Genomic DNA, 13,832 nt, shown 5'->3' with positions numbered 1-13,832 from the left:
CAAAACTTCAAATGTCTTGTGGTCTGAACATGTGTTTATATAGGCCTCAATCCAGGTTGTTAAAGAAAGCTCCTACACTGTGACAGTTGAAAGCAGTTGTCTGTCATAGGCTTGTACTTTTTGGCATTCTTACTGATAGAGTTTTAAGGCAATCCATAAAACCACAGTACCAATCTTTACCTGTAATTTCTCCACTGTTTCCACTGCCTTTGCAGTTCTATTATCTGGTACTTTTGTGCTCTAAGTAATGACATACGTGTATGCAAATTTACATGCTTCTAGGGGAATACAGTTGAAAGCATATCAGCTATTGTTTCTTCTTCTATTTAACAGCAGGCGGGCTTTTCAGTAAAACTATTTAGCCCTTTTCCTTTTGCTTCACTCTGTGGGCTACAGAGCTACTGGCTTGATTGCCTCATATTTATTAGATATATTCATATATCTTTCAGCAGATCTTTCGACTCTAGGAGTTCAAATATAAGATGATAGATGTCGATTTCTATGCTCTGTGTACAGGTATAGTTGGCTAGGCTCTTGGTTGATAGTGGGATTTTGTGGTGTTTGAAATATTTTAACAGTTTACAAAGCAAGGTATGTTGTGCAGACGTCAGCATATTACATTCAAATAGGCAATGGTCAATTGTTTCATTATTCATATTACAATGCCTGCAAAGAGGGGACAGGAAAATTGAACCACTTGAATTAGAAAGATTATATGAGAATGCAAGAAAATTTAGTCCATTTGTTCCAGAACGAATTCTATGATTAGAAAGATACTTATAGGGAAAGGGGGAGAGGATAGGATTAATCTTATTAAAATTAATATCTGATAGCCTCCATTGGTAAATATCTCTAATTGGGATTGGTCTCCCACTTGGCTGGTCAATATTTATAGCATTTTTTGCTATTTCATCAACCTGATGATTACCGCTTATGCCAGAGTGGCTAGGAATGTACTGAAAGTAAGTTTTTATGCCACTTGAAGCAAGATTATCAAAAATACTTTGACAATGATAAGTGTCAATGTCCAACTTATATTGAGGAGCTGAGGCCAGCAACTCAAGGCTTGATAAAGAGTCGGAATAGATGATAATATTATTCGAATTTTCAATCAAAGGTTGGTTTTTCTTAAGGTGTTCTAATGCCATGATTATGGCATTTAAGTCAGCAGACAATATAGATAAATTATTAAATAATCTCTCGCCCATTGCAATTTTCAGGTGAGGAAGGAAAACACCACTTGCATCCTTCTCCTTCATTTTTGACCCATCAACAAATATTTGGAAGTGATTTTTATAGGTAATTGTATTAAGTTCTGCAAATTTTTTCTGGACAAAAGCAATGGGGGTTAAATCTTTATTCCATTATTATGGGAAATGACCAATTCCATGGAGGGGATTGGGGGAAAGTAGGTGCAATAGACTTTGCTGGTACAGGGAACTTCTTTTGAATATTGGCATACTCATCTGCAATACCTCTATACATGGCTGGATTTCTTAACCAATTATGTAATGTGTGTGAGCTATTTGATTCAATTTTTGTAAGATGTCTTATCAAGAGAAAGCTACGTCTCTCCCTTTTTGTTGTTAATCCACTCTCCATAAGCAGAAACTTGGTGCTTGTGGGTTTCCTAAGACCAAATATGAGATGTATTATATCATTTTGTGTTGTTTCAATTTTTGCATCTGGGTCTTTGCACATGCACCATAGGCAATGAGCCCATAGTCAATATGGGGTCTTATATGTGATTTATAAAACTGGAGTAAGGTTTTCTCCTTACAACCCCAGGGTGTTAAGAGAAGTCTTTTTAGTTGTTTTCAAGGAAGTTTTTAGTCTTTTTTCTTGTTCCTCTGTAAATGTTTATCATGTGTTGTAACAGGGTGTAAAGAAATTCAGGTCCAGACTTTTTTTAGGGATATTCAGCTTCTCAACTTTTTTTCTATGTAGTCCAGCAGCATTCCTCTAGAGATACTCATGGTACTTCCAGAGAATCCAACTGACTTCATGTAGAATAAGACAGAAAAAACTGCTATTTTATTTTCTTCTGGATCACAGCCACCTTTCTTTCTTTTCTCTTGTGTTTTACTTTCAATCATTTTATCTTGAATGAAATTTAACAGGGAAAAATAGAACTTCAGTTCACCTACTGTTCTGACAGGATTAAACAACACCAGAAATAACACAGTTTTGTGTTTTAAGCTTGCCTTCAACCTTTGAATATGCTGTTTACACAGCTTTTACAAGCATAGCCCACTTTTGGACACCTTGCTACAGCATGCTGAATTTACCCTGGGTATTGTGGCTGAACATGGGAGTTCACTATACCACAGGATGAAAAAATACTAACAGCAAACTAGTGAAGATGGCACATGTTGGAAGCTGCCAGAAACAGGCAAATAATAATACAATGTGAGATTTACAAGGAGAATACAATGTGAGATTTCTAGTATTCGTAATTAGGTGTAGGCTTTTAGACAAAATTGAACAAAATTCCAGAGTTAATCACCATAAAACCTGATCCAATCTGATATTTTTGGTAAAAATATTAATTAAGGTCAGACATTTTAAAAACATACACTGCCATCTGTCAGAGCTTTTATATTCCACCAAGAGCCCCATAGGTTTTTATATTGAAACTGTTTGCTTTGGCTAAATGTGGGCTGGTCTCCCCTATACCAATTTTGATATTTGATTTTGCCCAACTGTAAACTTTTGAATTGAATTCTTAGAAGAAGCTGTTATCTAACCATAATGTGATTTGTGTCAAATCACCTTTGTGGTGTTTATGTTTTTTGGAAATTGGAAGAAGGATAGTGGGTCTCTCATGTTATACTGTTGCAGGATAAGTAGAACATGGAAAATGTTAAAGGCCAAGTTTTGGTGAAATGTAGAATGACTAGTTTCTAAAGAACTATATTCAAAGGACATCAGGAAGTGTCAGTAAGATCCCTCCCCCCTTCATCACAGAAGCGGCAGGCCCATTCTACACAAGATGCTGCCTAGGCCCATTTCAGTACCTATGCAATATACAGGCACCACTATATACTGTATTTTGGTTAATGCTAATGAAATAAGATAAAATAGGATGAATATATAATAGTTTAGAAACAAATTTGGGCTATATATTTGCACATTAAAGGGGGGGGGGTAAAACTGAGCATATATTTAATTCATAACATAACCTAGGTAACTTTCCGGCCCCCCCCCCTAAACCCTAAAAAAAAAATTGTTTAAATATTTTAAACTTCATGAGAAACAACACTTTGCAGTCAATTTAGGTCTTGCAAATAGCCAGTTGAAGGGTTTTGTTGGGTAGCATTTCCTGTTTGACATTCCACATACAGTATATAGCTGTGCCTGTATAATGCCTAAGTATCTAATAATCCTTAGGGAATATACTGGAACATCATTAAAGCAATCTACTGGAATTTAGTTATGAAAGGACAAATATTGCTGTGTCAAACAGTCAGTTTGTGGCTATTGATATGCTACAAAAATGATATTTTTATTCTCAGCTGGACAAATTGAAATAGTATTTATGTTCAGTTTTTAAATAATTTCTGAGACCAAACTGGCTCATATTAGAAATAATTTTGTAAAGAAGAGAAAACAAGGATATTTCATTTCTAGCCTGTGAAAATGGAAATTCAATAAAAATATTTTGGCCAAGACATCTGTTCAAGTGTCCAAAGTAGGGGTTTTTGTCAAAATCTTAGCATTTGATATTCAATGACTGAACATAATCTTGTTTATTCTCCTTTACAATGTTTTTTCTCATCTTGACAGGTGCTAAGAAATTTCAGATTGGGTCAAAAACAGGTAACTTATATTCTGTTGAATATGCAGGTGAAATTGCTCAGGTTTAAGAGAATTAGGGTTTTGTACCTGAATTTTCTGAAAATTATAGTTTGTGATAAAACTTCAAACTTCTAATCAAACAGTTAGATTTGTAGATGTTTTTCCTATATACTGAAACCCTTTTCAAATTAGGCCTTCTGGAGCATATTTTTTTTTTTTTTTTTTTTTTTTTTTTTTTTTTTTTTTTTTTTTTTTTACAAAAACTGTCAAATCATCAGTACCTTTACCCTGCCTACCTCTGCTCCTCTCCCCTCTAGAGGGTTGTGATAACTGTTTAAAAATTTCTTTTTATGAAAGTTAAATCTTGCAAAATTGATCTTTGGCTGAAATGAAGTACAATAACTGTTTTCAGCTTCACAGCTTTGGTCATTACCAATTTATGAGGTTTAAAAAATCTGAAAATATGTTTACTAAATTTAGAAAATAGTAATTGATAAGGCTCAAAAATTGTACTCAAAATTATTGAAATTGTCTTTTCAGAACTAAAACCAGAGACAACAAAACGGATAACTGAAAATGAAGGTAAAATGTTGCTTTGTCAAAACTTACATAGGTGTCAAACCTGTCAAGTAGGCAAATTTCTAAGATTTACAAATCAGAAGACGGTTAACATAGAAGCTTGGTAATGCCTTCACTGAGGATATTTTTGGCCCTTGATTCATTACTAAAAGTTTTATTTTCCTAACCCAACCCCTTAATAGATAGTGAAAAGTAGCTAAACTAGAATTTTACTGCAGAAAGCTTTTAGAGAAATATTTATAGGAAGACATGAATTGTTTAGACTCTGGAAGAAAAACCAGAATGCTGATGGAAAGTAATTTTGGCTGCTGTTTTTTACTTTTAGATTCAAATTTATTGTCTCATGTGTACAACAAAACTTGCAGTTTTGACTTTTCATTTAGTTTTTATCAGCTTGTTGAAGAAATAAACATTATTTTGAAAGTCTTTCAATATTTTTACTGTGACCAATTATTAAAATTTTTTTTTATGTGAAATCAATTAAACCAACAAATGGTTTACATACTTAAAAATGAAAGGTACTTGAAACAAATTTTGCTTATATGTTTGCACATTAGCCTGGGTGGGGTATAGAGGGTCTGCATGCAAAATACAAGTACCAAATGAAAGTCACATACATGAATATATAGCCTAGGCTATATAAAAAAGTTAAAACAATGGAAGAATGATGAGTTTGGAAAAAATTTGCTTTTTGGTGTTGTTTGAAACTAGCTTGTACAATTTCCATTAGCCTGTATTATAAGCCAAATTTGTTTTGTTGTTTTTTGCATCTATCACTTTGCTATTAAGAAATGTCTTGTTAAAAAAAGATATATTTGGTCAGGTCAATGTACTATCCAAGACTCATTTCAACAAAGAGACTCCATCTTTCATTTTTGTTTTATTTTAATGTGGTAGGTAGTGTAGACCCCAAACAGGTAACAGTTATAGAAGGTTCACCTTTCATTTGTAATTGCTATGATGTCTAATTATTGAATAGTTTTCACCTTATTTAATTTTAATAAAATCATTTTTCACTATATAGATAATTCAATCTACTGTGTGCAATGCTGGTGGTGTGGATCAACCAAAACTCTTTGGCCAAAAACCAATCGTGAAGGTGAAGAAGCTGACAGAGAAAGCTATTGAAGAATTAACAGCTGGCATCTGTTATTTCAGTTCCGGTTTGAAAGCAGAAAAATCTATTTTTATGCTAGATCTTTTCATAGACACTGGCTGTGAAGAACTTTCACCAATAGAATGTGTCATCTGCCCTGCAATATTTAGGCATTTCAGAAATTTTGTTGGTCACATTATGGCACACCAGATGGGAGAAACAAGAAGATGTCTTATTTATTTGTGTGAATGTATTGGCAATGTGAGTCAACATCTAGTTATTCATGGTCATTTTTTACCAAGCATGTCTGACCTAGAACTACTGGGAACTACATCACTAGCTATTACACAGAATCCTTTTACAATTGTTTTCCTATAATTTATTTGACTTGGAGTCTAATGCAAAAAAGCTTGGACAACCATTAAATATATTTGAATAGTTCTTTGCATTGTAAAAAACCCAGAATATTGAAAAGAGGTAAAGAACATATGAAGGGATAAAGCAAAATATTTGTGATGTTTGTGACAAGAGCTTTTCTTTTGTGAGCCATTTTAAAAGGAATCAAAGAATGCACACAGAGGAGAAACCTTTCAAATGTGATGTATGTGAGAAAACTTTTTCTCATTCAAGCAGTTTGATTAGGCACCAAAGAGTACATATGGGTGAAAAATCCTTTATATGTGATTTATGTGAGAAACCTTTTTCTGTGTCAAGCAATTTGATTAAAAACCAAAGAGTACACACAGGTGAAACAGTTTAAGTGAGATATATGCAAGAAAGGATATTCTTCTAAATCAAATCTTAATAGTCAATTGGTAAATTGTTTTTTTTTCTTACTCAGCCAATGTTTTTTCATTTTTATCAATGTGAACATGACTGCAATAAAAAAAAAATTCATTAATGGACAATTTAGACTGTTTCATGAATGAAAGAAAAAAAATGTACATACTCAAAAAAAATATATATAATGTATCTCCAATTTGCCCCCCATGGGACAATTTTAGAAGTATGGCCCTGAACCCTATAGTGAGTCATATTAAATGTGCAGTAAATTGAACCCTACGGTGGTTTGACCACTGCCAGCACACTTCAATATTAATGTACATGGCTGGTAGTGCCCCTATGAAAGACCCAAGTTCAGATAGAGGGACAGTGTTGCCCAGTACCTCTCCATGATTGGTACTGATTTCTAAGAAGTAGGCTAATCATGCTTGTGCAAGACCATTGGGAATGAAGGCAAAGAGTCTCATCTCTCTCTACACTGGACCACGAGCAGGAGCTTCTAGTCAAATAAGTAAGCCACTTTGTTGTTGAAATATCAAATAAAACATTCAGAAAACATATTTTCATTGAACAAAAAATTCCTTCAAAAACTTAAACAAAAATTGCTTTTAAATTGTCACTCTCTCAAAATAATTTCAAAAAGAATTAAGGCAAATGGCCAAAGGAATCATATTAAACAAGTTAATTCAAAAATGAATCATACCAAAAATATTAAGCTTTAAAAATCCGGCAATTTTCCCACTATGGGGTAATTTAGAGATAAATTTGATACTTCTTACTGCTTCCTACCATTGTATAAAAAAAATGAATACAGATAAATATAGCTAAATATATGACCTTACTCATCCATCCAATCACCTAGGAAAAAATAGTACATCCAACCCAATAGTCCAAAAATAGAGCAAAATCAGCATTAATAAGTATAAATCATTGTCCCAAAACCAAGCCATAGCACCTTACTTACTTAGGTCCTGCTTTATTTGGGGCACATAGGGCATCGACGAAGCCTCTGTAAACGTTATGTATTGGCACTGCGGCAAGTACATCCTCCCACTGGGGTTGTAGTGATGTGTGAGTACTGCGTAGATCACGATCGTAAGTGCGTCTGAGCGTGTTTCTCGGTCTTCCCCTTTGTTGACGCCCACGTGGCTGCCATTGTTGAACCTGGTACGGGATTCTTGAGTCCCTCTATCAGCACCTTAAGTCTACAAAATTTAATATTCCCCAAGTAATCACCACATATCAGGGCTCCTCAGAGGAAAAATTATTGCCTATACAGGTTTCGGCGCTTATGTATATATATATATATATATATATATATATATATATATATATATATATATATATATATATATATATATATATATATATATATATATATATATATATATATATATATATATATATATATATATATATATATATATATATATATATATATATATATATATATATATATATATATATATATATATATGTATATATATGTGTATGCATGACTAGTGTTTCCTTCTCAATAGCCACAATCGTATTTCTTCTTCTTGCTGGGTGATTGGTAGTTGCTATAGAAGCAATAATAAAGAATAAAGTGGCATAGCAATTTTATAAATTATAAGATTTTTAGGCAAATTTCTATTTCAGGGGCTTCTAGCTATCTTTGAAAGCAGTTCAGTTAGGTGAATTAATATGTCAGGAATAGCCTTGTTTATTTATTTAATTATTTTGCTGATAAATTTTTTTTAGTTCAGATCTTATCTCTTTTGAAAGGAAACAATATTAAGGTAGAACAGAGGATCTTACTTCTTAGGCTGTTTTTTTTTTCTTGCAAACCTCTTTTTATATTCTACTCTGATCAATTACTCTGCTTTTATTAATCTAGTTACTAATTTTCTTAATTACTATCTCATTTGGGTAACAATCTCAAATTGAATAAAAGTATAAACTGGGTTCCCTATGTGATCACTAGTCGTTTCTAGATGGCAGCAATAATTACATTGTTACACTTTGACCACCTGCCATATTATAATGACTTTAAATTCATTGAGATTCATTTTTGATTTGAAATTTCTAGACTAATTCTATTACCATTTTTATCTTGTCAGACTATTTTTTCAGAGGAGCAATAGCTTTGTTTGTGCTATTTTGAGGGATCGGAAGCATTTTCAAGATGCCAAAGGCTCAAACACGGCAGTATTTGGTATTATTACATTTGAGTTGGATCTTTCTTACCTGGAAAATCAGATGTTCAGCAATAGTCTGGATAAAGTTCTTCCTCCTATCTGAACCAATCTAGACCTCTGGTCTTACCTCCATTAATTCGTTACTTATCTTACCTCCTTACTTCCATTAATACCTTGCTTTTTTTCAGAAAGAGGAGAAAAACTTGGATCTGTCCAATACTCAGTCAGAAGGAAAGAGAGGAAAAGGACGAGATTAGACCGGGTAACATTGCTACAGACCCACACACCAAATGATACTGCTTTCTGAATTTTCTTTAGTTGAAAGATTCCTTAAACTGTCCATTAAAAGAGAATAAGCATATACAAACAAAGTAAATTGCTGTTAGATAAGGGCTAGTCAACTACAAACAAAGGAACAGTTTACATTAGATTCCAGCACAACCACAAAGGTAGTTTTGTAGACTATGAACTAGCAGGCTCTATCTGAGAATGGGTTGTTATATGATTATTAAGATTATATTTAGAAGAATATACTCTGTTGCATATATTACACTTAAACGGCTTCACCCGAGTGTACTCTTTGGTGCTGAATCAAACTGGTAGACTCAGAAAAAGATTTCTCAAATACATCACATCTAAAGGGTTGTTCACCTGTGTTTACTCTTTGGTGCTGAATCAAACCGCTTGACAGAGAAAAAGTTTTCTCACACACATCACATTTGAAAGGTTTCTCCCCTGTTTGTATTCTTTGATGCCTTTTCAAATGACTCGAATAATAAAAATTCTTGTCACATACATCACAAATATATTGCTTTATCCCTGTACATGTTTTTTACATCTTTTCAATATTCTAAGTTTTTTATTATGCAAGGAACTATTCAAATATGTCTTGTGGTTGTCCAAGTTTTTTGCTTCAGAATCCAATTCAAAAAATTTAAGCAAACACTTGTAGAAGGATTCTGTGTTACAGCTAGTGATGTACTCCCCTGTAGTTCTAACTGAGAAATGTTTGGTAAAAAATGATCAATTATAACTTGATGTTTATCCATATCGTCAATACATTCACATAAACAAAAGGGACATCTTCTTGTCTCTCCCATCTGGTGTCCCATAATGTAAGCAACACATTTCTGTAATGCCTAAATATTGCAGGGTAGATGTCACACTCTATTGGTGAAAGTTCTTCACAGCCAGTGTCTATGTGAAGATCTAGCATAAAAACAGATTTTTCTTATTTTGAACAGAAGCTGCAACGCCAGATACCAGCTGTTAATTCTTCAATAGCCTTCTCTGTAAGCTTCTTCACCTTCACGATGGGTTTTGGGCCAAAGAGTTTTGGTTGATCCACACCACCAGAACTGTACATAGTAGAATGAATTATCTATATATAAAAAGTATTTTATTAATATTAAATACAGTGAAAACTATTCTATAACTAGAGGAACAGTCAGCAATTAAATTGAAATTTCTTGGGATACCACTACTACTCCAGCTGATTTTACTACTCGGGAACTAAATAAATAGTGTTTAAGAGCATCAAAGTTATCTAAATAGAAGTAATACAATACCTCAGGAGTGGAATGTGGTAACAAGTAGAAATTTATAGGAAAATTTGTTTTGATATAAAACTAGGGTACTTTGGGCTACTATGGCAATATTGAAAGACACTGAGTGTATATAGGTTGTCAAAGGGTATATGATTAATGTCTTAGGGACCGCGAAAAATATTAAGTTGAAACTCTCGGAGCTTGTATTAATACTATTGCTACTATTACTATTAAACTAAATCAGAGTGAATTTAAAGTCAGGTTTTTAAAAATGGCACAGATTTCAACGTTTCAGGAACAAAACAGGGTATTAAGTCTTACTTTAAGGAGCCTTGAGGGGGTATAAAACTAAGCCAAAAGGTGCTATGTGTATCCATATTATAAAAATGATGCTACTATTGAACTAAATATTTTTTTTTAAGTGAATCCAGGCTGTTAAATTGGCAGTGGTGCAATATCTCAGGAATAGAATAAGGTGTTAAGTTGAAAATTTTATGTTAGGTTTTTACCAATGTTTAACTGAATAAAAACACAATGTAAGCATCCAAAAGCAGTGAGTCAGTCCAAAAGCATTCGCTCAGGATCATCTACAAAGAGAGTAAAATTCCATTCTCCTTCCTCCTTAAATCCTTACGTATTACGACGATAAAGGATAGGAGAGAACAAATTTGTTTGTTTGTGTTTTGCTAAATCCGCAATATCTAATCCTCGTAATGAGGACATCTTTCCCGATTTACACGACCCCATTAGACCCCGAATTCCCCGCTTAGATTCTATGGAAATTCCAACGTATTCACCGAACCATACCGTTACTGAGAGATCCCGGAGAAGTTTTATCCCCTCTATTCTGGAGCGCCTAAATAATTCCTGAACTATGTCCTGCACCAGTCGTTGGTGTATGCTCACAATAATCATGCGTTATTTTTTTCTCTTTATATTTGGTCACTTTTTTGCCCTTTTGTGATATTTATTTATGCTATATTTAATTTTTGACCTTTAATTTTAAATTCTTTGAACTTTAATTGTAATCTTTTCTTTTATTGTAAATATTTCTTTTTGATAGTTAATTTGGCTTAATTTTAAGTGTTTTTTTTAGGTATTTGACTGTGAATACAAATTTGGCAATGTTATTCTTCTTGCCTGTGATTTTGTTTTATCCCCCACCATTTCTTCTTCTATATTTGTGCTTCTATTTTCCGTTCTTTCGACTTGGAATTTTTTTTGTTAAATTTTTATTGACCATTTTTAAACTTGATTGGTGTTTCTTTTCTTGCTGTATTATTTGTTTCTAATCTGTGATAGAACCGGAGTGGCTAAGCTGTTAAGATAAGTTGAGTAAGGAAGTATTTGGGGAGGTTTAGGTCGCGGATAGGTTCGTTTTTTTGCCCAATATGCAGAAAAATGAAGATTTAAAGTACTTTATGTGTAATTGTAAAGAGATGAAGCATTTGACAGCAGACATTTTGGGATTGCGGTAAAAGGGAGGGGTTGGAAGGTGGGAATTAAAAAAAAAGTGATTGCAAAGTGGATATGAAGAATGTGGGGAGGTACGTCCATATAGCCATGCAGCACTGGTATGTTGGGCGATTGCCGGGACAACAAAATGTTGAAATTTGTTTCATAAGGCGGGTTGGTAGTATTTTATTTTTATTTTTTATAGCCATGGCCCATGTAGCTTAAAATTATTTACTATATATTACTTTTTATTATTATAAAAAATATTTTTTATTATTAAATTATTTATGATATATTGATCATGTCTGCAACATTTTGTATAATTATGTAAGTTATATGGTATTGTGTGCCTTATTATGTTTGTTTTTGTTTTACAGTCGTTATGCTTTTTCATTGCTATTATTATATACCATGTTTAGTTATGTGTGTTAGTATCATGTGCTATAATTTTGTTTTATTTATCTTTTTTGTGATGGTCCAAAGTTACTTTTGTTGTAATAAATATCTATCCATCTGTAATATGCATGCTTATGCTAATAGTCGTATTATTGCTAGTCTTACAATTTCCACTATTTCTCAGACTGGGGACATTTAGGTGAAACTTCCAAGAAAAGTTGAGGAGGCTGTTGAACTGAATCAAAACTCACCCTATGCATACCTATTAGAAATATCCCAGGATTGGCTTAGGGTATTAAGTAGGAACTTTCAGTGTATGTTAAGCGGTATGCCGAAGTAGCAAGAACGCAATATGTGGATTGCTGTGGGTACTAAGACAAAACATTCAGGGAGTGTTGAGCGGGATGTTGAACCAAATAAAAAAGAAAAAAAAAAATCTAGATGGACACAGGTTATCAATCGGACTTTTCAGCTACATCCTAGAAAGAGCTCACAGTATTAAGTTGAAACTATGCGTACATATTAAGGGTAAAAGGTTTTGAAATAAGGAAAAGCACTATGTTATGCTAAGGCTATTAAGGTGAAACTTCCTGGATATGTTGAAGGTGATTTTGAATTTAATTAAAAAACAGTAGGCTAGAATGATGTTAAAAGATCACACGAGGAATATATGATCACCTCTTAGAGCATAAAGTTGAACCTTTCAGGGTATATTAAGAAGAATTTTCAACTAATGAAGATAGTATGGATATTTAATCACTAGTAGTTGTAGTAGCACTGCTACGACTATTCCTTTAACTGGTTTTACTATTATCAAACGGACTTTTCAGCTATATTCCGGAAACAGCTTAAAGTATAAAGTTGAATCTTTCAGTGCATATTAAGGGGGAAAGGTGTTGAAATATTAAAAAGCAATATGTGCATGCTTATATTAAGGCTAAGGGTATTAAGGTAAGACTTTCTTGATGTGTTGAAGGAGATTTTGAAATGAATTAAAAACATAGTATGTTGGGAAGATCTCAAAATATCATATGAGCAATATATCGTCTCTCTTAGAGCATTAAGTTGAACCTCTCAGGGTATTTTTAGAGTAATGTATAGCTACTGAAAAGACAATATGGTTATGCTACTACCAGTAGTAGTAGTAATACTGCTGCTACTACTAGTTTTACTATTACTAAGACTAAGGGTATAAAGGTGAAGCTTTCAAAGATTGTGGAGGAGGATGTCAAACTGAATAAAAGATACTATGTATATGGAGGATTTCAAAAGCACATCGTGAATATCCCAGGAACGGTTTAGTCAAATTAAGTTGGAAAATTTGGGTATTGAGAGGAATTTTAAACTAGCCAAAAGCCACTTTAACACAGTACGTTGGCATGATGTCAAAAGATAATATAAGTAATGTGTCATCACCTCTTAGAGCAATAAGTTGAACCTTTCGGGGTGTATTCAGAGAAATGTTGAACTAATAAAAGACAGATTGGGTATACTACTACTAGTAGTAGCAATAGTACTACTACTAGTTATACTATTATGAAGATTTAGGGTATTAAATTGAAACTTTCAGAAATACTTGAGGAGGATGTCAAACTGATTGAAAAAAGATACTATGTACATGCCTAACGTCAAAAGCATATCGTGAATATCCCAGGAACGGCTTAGGCTATTATGTTGAAATTTTAGGGTATCAAGAGGTATTTTGCGCTATCCAAAAGGCATTATATGCATATTACTAGTGCTAAAACTGCTATTCAAGGGATGTTGAAAACTAAATGTATAAGGGGGAACCTTAAGCAGAAATTGAGGTGTATTGATGTTAACAAAACCACACTATGGAGATAAAGACTGTCAAAATCGTGTATCAGTAATATTTATTGAAATCTTGTTATAATTAAAATATAATGGGTTATCTTCCCATCGAATTCCTTCAAGTGATAACCCGGCCCATTATAATAAAAGGTCGAACGTCTCGGACCTATAGTAATAAGTTGCAAC

General features: G+C 33.2%; 1 protein-coding gene and 1 pseudogene across 4 annotated transcripts in view; both read right to left on the bottom strand.

Moving 5' to 3' along the window:
- Positions 1 to 11,904, bottom strand: part of LOC148943956 (uncharacterized) — a 60,028-nt pseudogene extending 48,124 nt beyond the window's left edge. The window contains exon 1 of the transcript XR_016142999.1: positions 8,907 to 11,904. The product of XR_016142999.1 is annotated as an uncharacterized LOC148943956 (transcript). The remainder of the gene's footprint in view (positions 1 to 8,906) is intronic.
- LOC148943950 (uncharacterized) overlaps positions 1 to 13,832 on the bottom strand; it is a 628,351-nt gene that overhangs the window by 296,479 nt on the left and 318,040 nt on the right. The gene's annotated exons all lie outside the window — the stretch shown is intronic.

Source organism: Artemia sp. Qi Xiang Cuo, chromosome 15, assembly GCF_049724085.1.
Source record: "Artemia sp. Qi Xiang Cuo chromosome 15, ASM4972408v1, whole genome shotgun sequence".
NCBI classification, from domain to species: Eukaryota; Metazoa; Arthropoda; class Branchiopoda; order Anostraca; family Artemiidae; genus Artemia; species Artemia sp. Qi Xiang Cuo.
Note: the sequence above shows the minus strand (reverse complement) of the source record. Positions and strands in the feature narration are given on the sequence as shown.